General features: G+C 35.7%; 1 long non-coding RNA gene across 1 annotated transcript; it reads left to right on the top strand.

Moving 5' to 3' along the window:
* Positions 1–693: 693 nt before the first annotated feature.
* Positions 694–7,672, top strand: LOC138341680 (uncharacterized). The gene is made up of 3 exons (XR_011214476.1): positions 694–890; positions 6,906–6,952; positions 7,061–7,672. It is a non-coding gene; the product is annotated as an uncharacterized lncRNA (long non-coding RNA).
* Positions 7,673–7,911: the final 239 nt, after the last annotated feature.

Here is a 7,911-nt window from a genome sequence, read left to right as displayed (position 1 = left end):
ATTTGGAAAAAAATAAAGGAGTTATATTATGAAATAAGAATAAGAATGAAATAGAAATAATAATATAATATTGAGGAGAGAGAAAAAGATTCTTTTTAGAGAGTAAAATAGGGAATTGGGTAGGAGTTAGTTGTGTGAAAAAAATAGAGAAGTCTATCTTTGGAGTGTAAAATAGAGGATTGGGTTGGATATGCCCTTAGGGTAACAAACGATGGCAAATTAAAAAAGAACTTTATTGTAAGTGTCCAAAGGGAATTGAACCAGGAGACCACCAAATTTAAATGGGTTTCATTTCTGCTGCTGGGCCAAGAATCAACTTTGTTACCAAGTTCCCAATACATATTTCTCATATGTATTGTATATGAAGTATACACTACATATACATTGGTTGTATATGGTCTCTAGGCGTTACGTATATGCAATCCTCGTGACAACAATATTCAGTTTTTTATTTACACAATTAAATCCTTTTTGTAAAGTCATTTGTAATTCTTTGATTCCACTCAGTTGACATTCTGTTGATAACTTTTTGAATCCTAGTAGGTATTTTATATATGTATAGGTATGTATATTTTATGTATACCTACAATAAACTAGATGGCCCAAAGTATTGAGCTGTAATTTTCTCTACATTTAATAAATTTTCTTAATATAAAGAATTGTTTTGTCCAAAAGTTACCAGGTCCGAGAAACCGCACCCAAATCCCTAGATCCGCCCTTGCTATTCTTATTCTAACATTACAGAATCCTGCATCTTTTTTGATCTTGTAAATTTGTTGGATATGTTCAAATTTGACCTCTCGCTGCTTAATTTACAGGAAAAATGTGGAGCTTCTTGGACTATAATTGCCTCTACCTTTTTTAATGAATATTAGAAGGGCTTTTACGAGGTGAATTTTCTTTTAGTACTGGCGTAGTGTTGAAATTTCTTCATCTGGTGCTTTATTTTTAATTCTGTTTGGTATCTATTTCAAACTACTTCTAAGTAGTTCAAAAGAAACATTTGAAATCATGAAATTGTTGGTCAAATGGACCAGGTCAATCCTTTGTGGTTGCTGTTCTGTTTCTTCTCTCTCTCTCTTGGTCCTTTGGTGGGGTAGGGAGGACGGATGTTAGGTTTATAGGTGAAAAAAGTGTTACTAGTGCTACGTAAAATCCTAATCTTGTCCTCTAGAAGAGGGCCAAACTCTTCCGAGCTCTATAAAATGCAGGTAGTTATGATAGTAGTATCAATATGTTATTAGTAGAAGATACATGTGCTTAGCATGCTTGGTAAACTAAAAGAGTTCTTCAAGTTCCCCTTATGTCATTATGCTCTGTTTTTGTGCTGTAACTAGTTTAAGCTATCAATATCTTTGCTGGATGATTGCAACTTTTCCACTGTAATAGTACAATTGACTTATGGTATCAGATGTTTGGTGAATTTCCATTCAAAGATTGATGGAATAATTAATGGTTATTTATTCGAACTACTGTATCAAATATCAGGAAATAACGACTTTATGTGATTTCAACCTTTCAGTTGCACAACCTGCAAAAAGAGGTGAGCTGTGCTATTACTCTTTTTGTCCAGGCCCCTTTTCGCCCAAAAATTCGTTATTCGTCGCATGTGATAACTACCTGTTTAGTAGCTAACATACAAAATAAGAGGATGGGTTTAGGATCAAGAGACACCTAAAAGGTATAACAATATGTGGCTTGCAATTTATAAACTTATGTGAATAGCAAACTTTATATAATTATGTCATAGTTTACACAATTGAATGTAAAATCTTGTATGTAGAACATCTATCTCCCACCCTTGTACTCGTCAACTGATGTACTTTTATATCTTTTTAATTCCAGAATAAATAGTATACTTATTATTTTAAGTTTCTACTCTTGTTTCCTGAAATTGTTTTGATTTACAAAATTAAATGGGGTTTCTCTACTTGTTTTTAAATTACCACTCCCTTTGTCACAATTTTATGTGACACTTAGCTTTTAGAGATTCAAACTATGCAAACTTTCATCAACTTTTTTAAATATATTTTTCGTAACATTGACATGAGAAGAAATGCAACATATAGCTAAGTTGCTCGGACTCGGATGCGGGTTTCGACACGGGTGTAGATATAGAGGTCAGATCCTCTATAATCTAAATGTTAAGATTCGAGGATACATATTTCTGCATGCATAGGGGTGAGGGGATTCGTCTAAAAATAGAGTTGTAACATTTAAATTAGAAATATTGTCTGAAGAGTTGAGGAGAAAATATTGATCAAGAGGAGGATCTGGTAAGCACATAAAACGAAAAGGAGTGATAATAGTAATTTATATATACAAGGTATCCCATTTCTTCAATTTCACTTTAGGTCTGTTTTGATTAAATAATTCATTGAATCTGTCAAGAATTTCTTCCTCAAATTTTTGTCAAAGTACCTAAAACACTTGACCTAATTGGGTACGGATCCGGCACCCACACACACGTCGTGTCGACACGGGTGAGGCACCGAAAGTTAAATAGTTAGAGCAATTTAGACTTATAGTACCTCTTGTATAATGTTTGGATATTTAAATTTCAATTTTAGAATATTGTGTTGATCTTATGTAATTGATCTTCAAAGACTAGTCCAATTGTCTCTCTGGAGGTGAAAGTGCCACATAAATTGAGACGGGGTTAGTAAAACATTTTTTCAAATTGCTTGTGTCCCTACATTTCTAGTAGAGAAATTTAATTTTTGATGAATCATCCTGGAACAACCTAGAAGTTACACAGCATATTCGACCTCATAGAGGTTCGGTACAAGCTGTTAGACATCATCATATATATGAAAAGTAGTGCGGAATTAAAACTTTTCACAACAATAGTCAAAACTCTTTTATGGATATATAAGAACTAAGTCCCGTTCGAAGCCATCATTGAAACATATAATATCATAGGGTCACAACCCTTATATCAATTTGAAAGATAGCTATAGTCTATTACAATGTCTTTTAAAAAAGGAAACTAAAACATAAACTATGTCCTCAAATCATATGAGGACATACCAATCTTCTTGAGAGAATACTATTCCAAAGCTTCAACTTCTAATAGAATCCTCTCTTGCCGTACACTTGAAGAAATAGAACATATGGAATTAGCACATTGAATGCACTAAATATGGTGAACATTCAAGAAAACCATGCTAAAACGGACATTTACTTTATGATATGCTTTTCATGCTCTTTTGATTGAAATCTCATAATAACAAGTATAAGAACATCATCAAGCCAATATTGACATACAAGACATTATACTCAAGTAATCCACAACATATGACCATAATCTTTAGAACCCATTTAAGCATTTAGACCCCCTACCAAAGGTTATCCCAAGACTCACTTAAGTAACTCAAGAAGAGACCATCCATAAACCCTTTTCAAGCACACCTAAGTAATCCTTAAGACTACCCAAAGTTAGAATATGTTTTACATCACAATAATACATAGTGCCATATTCATTAGGTAACCCTTTTGATCATTTGGACTCTTCACCTAAGTGAGAAAGGAACCTTTCTACACAACATACTTCAATAAGTAAACCATGTTCATTTAAGGCCATTTAAGAGACAAGAAATCAAATAAAGGACTTCACATAATGGTGTTGGAAACATAGGGAAGTCACCTAGCATCTTTAAATCTCACTCGTGCAATGTGTAGATAGCGTCCCATTCCACTATCCACACGTTGTAGAATCCATCCAATAACTAGAGTGTACATCCCATATGATGAGAATAGACATTAACCAATATAGACCATACTAGCTAGGTATGGAATCTGGTGTCAAAAGGACCGCACACCGTGCAAGGTGTTTTATTTTACAAGGGTAGAACTAAGACACATCCCATGTTGGAACATGGTTAAGGGATATCAAGGGTTTCTTTTAACTCTAGTCTCATCTAAAGTAGAGCTACTACCACAAGAATATATGCACTCGGTGCTTTGCCATGTATCTCATAGAGTAAATTATTCCCTAGGTGTATTAGAGTAGGTATCATCACTATGTCCTACAAACTCATAATAGTATTTCCAAGGATAGCTCTAATGACTTCCTTAGATATGGTTTCATGTCGTTTCGGCCAACCTACCGCTAAGTCCATCATTCCACTCAAGAAGGGAACCATTACACTCTACCGGACAAGGCTTCTATCAACCTTATTTTACATTCAAGGTTTCACGTACTCAACCTTCTTCTCCTATTCAAGGTTCTACATATAAGTCTTTCATAGAAGGTCACCTACCTTAGGTCTAATGTTCCTTGACTTCCATTCATTTATACACGTACATGACAAGGGTTTCACATCTCGAAACCACACCTTAGAAGTTAGGGACTGTAACACCCCGAGCTACTCCAAGACGCGTACACAGAACCTAGGACCCCAAGTGATCCCAAGATAACCCTGTTGGCATGATCATGAGCATACTAAAGATAATAAACTGATGCGGAATCTAAATCATAATTAAATTTGAAAAGACGGGGAATACCCATATTCTATAACTGAGATATTTGAAAACAATGAGTTTAATACAAAGGAAAATATTAACTCAATACTAAGCTGAATCTAACTATGTCTCAAATAAGCCTCTAAACTGGACTAGAAATACTGGGACAAGCCCCAGCTAAATCTAGCAAAAACTGAAACTAAATGACTAGAATGAAATGAAACTCATTACTGTTGTCCTCGAAGAATGAGGACTTACAACTGAATCTACTGAACTGGAGATTAGAAATTGATCTATGCTTGATCTGGATGCTGAGAACCTAAACGTACATCACGAGAAGATGTAGCGCACGTATGCGTCAGTACTTGAAAGGTACTGAGCATGTAGGATAGAGTAAAGCTAAAATGAAACATAACTGAACAAGTATAAAAGCAAGTATAACAATCTCACATGATAAACTGAATTCTGAGCTAACTGAATGCAATGACCAATTTATAACATGCTGAAACTGAATATTGAAAATACTGATATATGGTCAATACAGAGACTCTGACTAACCTGTAGGAGCTACTAATAACGGGTAATAAAACCACATGAGCTAAATGTGGAGCGATGTATACACCCTATCGAGAGGGCCCAATATACCATGCCAAAGGTATAAAGGCATGCTGATGTGATTACTAAACTTATTGCCCACTGAGGGGACTTACAACCTACTTGGCTAGTAGTTCTAGGACTATTTGTGTACACTAAAACCTAGTCCAACTCAGTATTATGCTACTCCTATGAACTCTCTAAATTTACTGATTATGTCTGAGCTTCCGAAAATACTGGATAGCTCGAAACTGAACATGCAAACAAAAAATGCAACAATTAATCTGGTAATTATGCATTTATAACTGATGCATATATATCTGAAGTGTCTGAAATATCTTACCTAGCATGTGTAATTCAAGAACTAAAGAAATACAAAGATAGGGTTCTGAAATTCATGCAATAATATTTTGGATTATATATTTAATAAATTCATGAAGTTCTAATAAAGTTCTAGAGACCCTAGGTTTAATCATGATAAGAAAATCAATAATCTAACTGAAAATTAGGGTCCCAATGGTTGAAAAAGGAACCAACTAGTGAAATCCTACATACCTGGATCTTGTGGCGTTCTTGAATTAGGGCTCTTGAGCTTTTTGTCATTTCTTGCTTCTAGTTTTTTGAATTTTGATTTAATGATTTGACTTAGATATGTTTTAATTATGTTTCTAGGATTAAAGTGACTAAAATATAATGATTTAGGGTCAAAATGATGTAACTTAGGGTTTAAACGGAGTGGGAAAGGTCAAAAAGACCCCCAAGAAAGTTTCTGTTGGACCAGACGATGGCCAGGACTGACGGTCCGTCGTCTGCCTAACGCCCCTGTTATGCCTCGTATTTTTTATACATAGTGCGCATCATGATCTAGTAGACGTAAGTCCGGGGAATGAGATTTAATTTTAAGTTCCAAGTGATTAAAGAAATATTAGGCAAGGATGTTAATTCCAAATGTGATATTAAGTATGATTTGGCTAATGTAAGTGCCATTAACTTTAAGTGAGGGATTAATTAGTGGCTGATTAGGATTAATTTAATCCAGTTGGCCCCACCACTCAAGGTAAAAATTTAAAGGGGATCAGATTGTGAGCTGGCCTTAGTGGACAAGTGTAGAGGGGGGCTGCCTCCACTTCATACTATTAAATGAGGTGGAGAAATCCACTCCATGCTAAATAAAATGGTGAAATGCATTGCTGCATATCATCTTCTTCTTCACCACTTGTCTTAGGCAGCCATGGAAATGGAGAAACTAACCCTGCAACTCTTGGCCAGCAGCTGCAAATAATTTGGTTAGTAATCTCTTTGTTTGGTGTGTTAATTCTTTAGAATACCTTTGTTAATTATCCATTAATTTTAAGAAGGGGGCGTGACCAGTAGCTTAGGAAGTTTGTTTTAGTTATTGAATGTGCTAAGTATGAACGGAAACAATAATCGGATTATTAGTGGTGTCGTGTTGGTGCTTGGGCTGTTTTGATTAAAGCAAACTGCAGGAAAATTCTGTTTTGGCATTATGTATATGTTAAATGTGATTATGAGTATATACTTCAAAGGATGAATACGATAAGGTAGATGTGTTGTGAATTATAAAACGAGTTATCGCTCGGTGTGTCGTTGCTTCGCTTCTATGGTTGCCGAGATGGAACTGTTTTGGGGAGGGGGCTGTTTAATATGATTCGTTGGGTTATATGTGTTGTTGGTATTGCTGTGGATAATTTGGGTTGTTATCAGATTGGGACGAAGTAAGGAAAATAGGGGAAGTGCTGCCGAATTTTCGTTAGATTATTAGCTAGCTTACAAGAAAGTAAACCGTGATGTTTATCTAATTACGGCACGATTGTTGCTTGTTATAGATTAATAGCTTGAGCAGTAAATATTGGACGTGCGGCTCAATTATACGGTATGTATACTGTGGTTTCACGGTATAATTAATACTTTTTCCTTAAGTTTAGTGTGTCCGATAGCCTTTTTGTGCTAATTTTGATATAAGTTTCTCTTTGTTTTGCAGGAAATCTGTCCAAAGCTGAATGCGGAGATTTTGAGCGAAAAATGCAGAAGAGACCACCTACGGAGCTTATGACGGTCCGTAGGTGGCAGTGTAGTGCAGTTGCTGAAGGAAGATGGGGAAGTCTGACCAAGTGTGGGATTACGAAGCTAGTGACAGTCCGTCATGGCTATGACGGTCCGTCCTGCAGGTTTGTCGTGAAGATCAAAGAAGTGATCCCAGTACCCAGATTCCAAGAGTTGAAGTATTTTGAAACGAAGACCCTCAACGGACCGTTGTGCCTATGACGGTCCGTCATACTTGCCGTTGAGGGGAATGAAGAGAGCAGCAGAAGAAATTGCTAAGTATGGGACGACGGAGTCCATGACGGTCCATCGTGACCGCGACGGTCCGTCGCGTGGTCCGTTGACCCACCCACGTTTTGGCAGATTTCCAGCAATTAGAATCCTTGTTTAATTAGGTTTTGATTTTTTATAAATAGTTCGAAAAACCTCGTTTTTGAAGTTAGACTCTGCTAGATTAGACATCATATTATTAGACTTTGTGTATTAGTGTTTGATTTTTGGAGATTCTTACAAGTGATTTTTGGTTATTAATCAAGCAAATTTTCGGACTGTATTCTTTCTCATTGAAGTAAGTGCATGAATTCTTATTTAATATATTTGAATATTATGTTTATGGCTATGAGTAACTAAACTCCATAACTAGGGTTGTGGGAACCATAGGCAAATAATGAGAGAAACTCTAGCTAAAATAACAATTCTAGAATAGTGTCTTGCATGTATTAATATTTCTTTCGATTAGAAGTCTTTTTAACCGATGATCAACGTTAGAACTCACCTTAATGCTACTTG

Source organism: Solanum lycopersicum, chromosome 2, assembly GCF_036512215.1.
Source record: "Solanum lycopersicum chromosome 2, SLM_r2.1".
NCBI lineage: Eukaryota > Viridiplantae > Streptophyta > Magnoliopsida > Solanales > Solanaceae > Solanum > Solanum lycopersicum.
The sequence above is the reverse complement of the archived record's forward strand: the minus strand, read 5'-3'. Positions and strand labels throughout refer to the sequence as shown.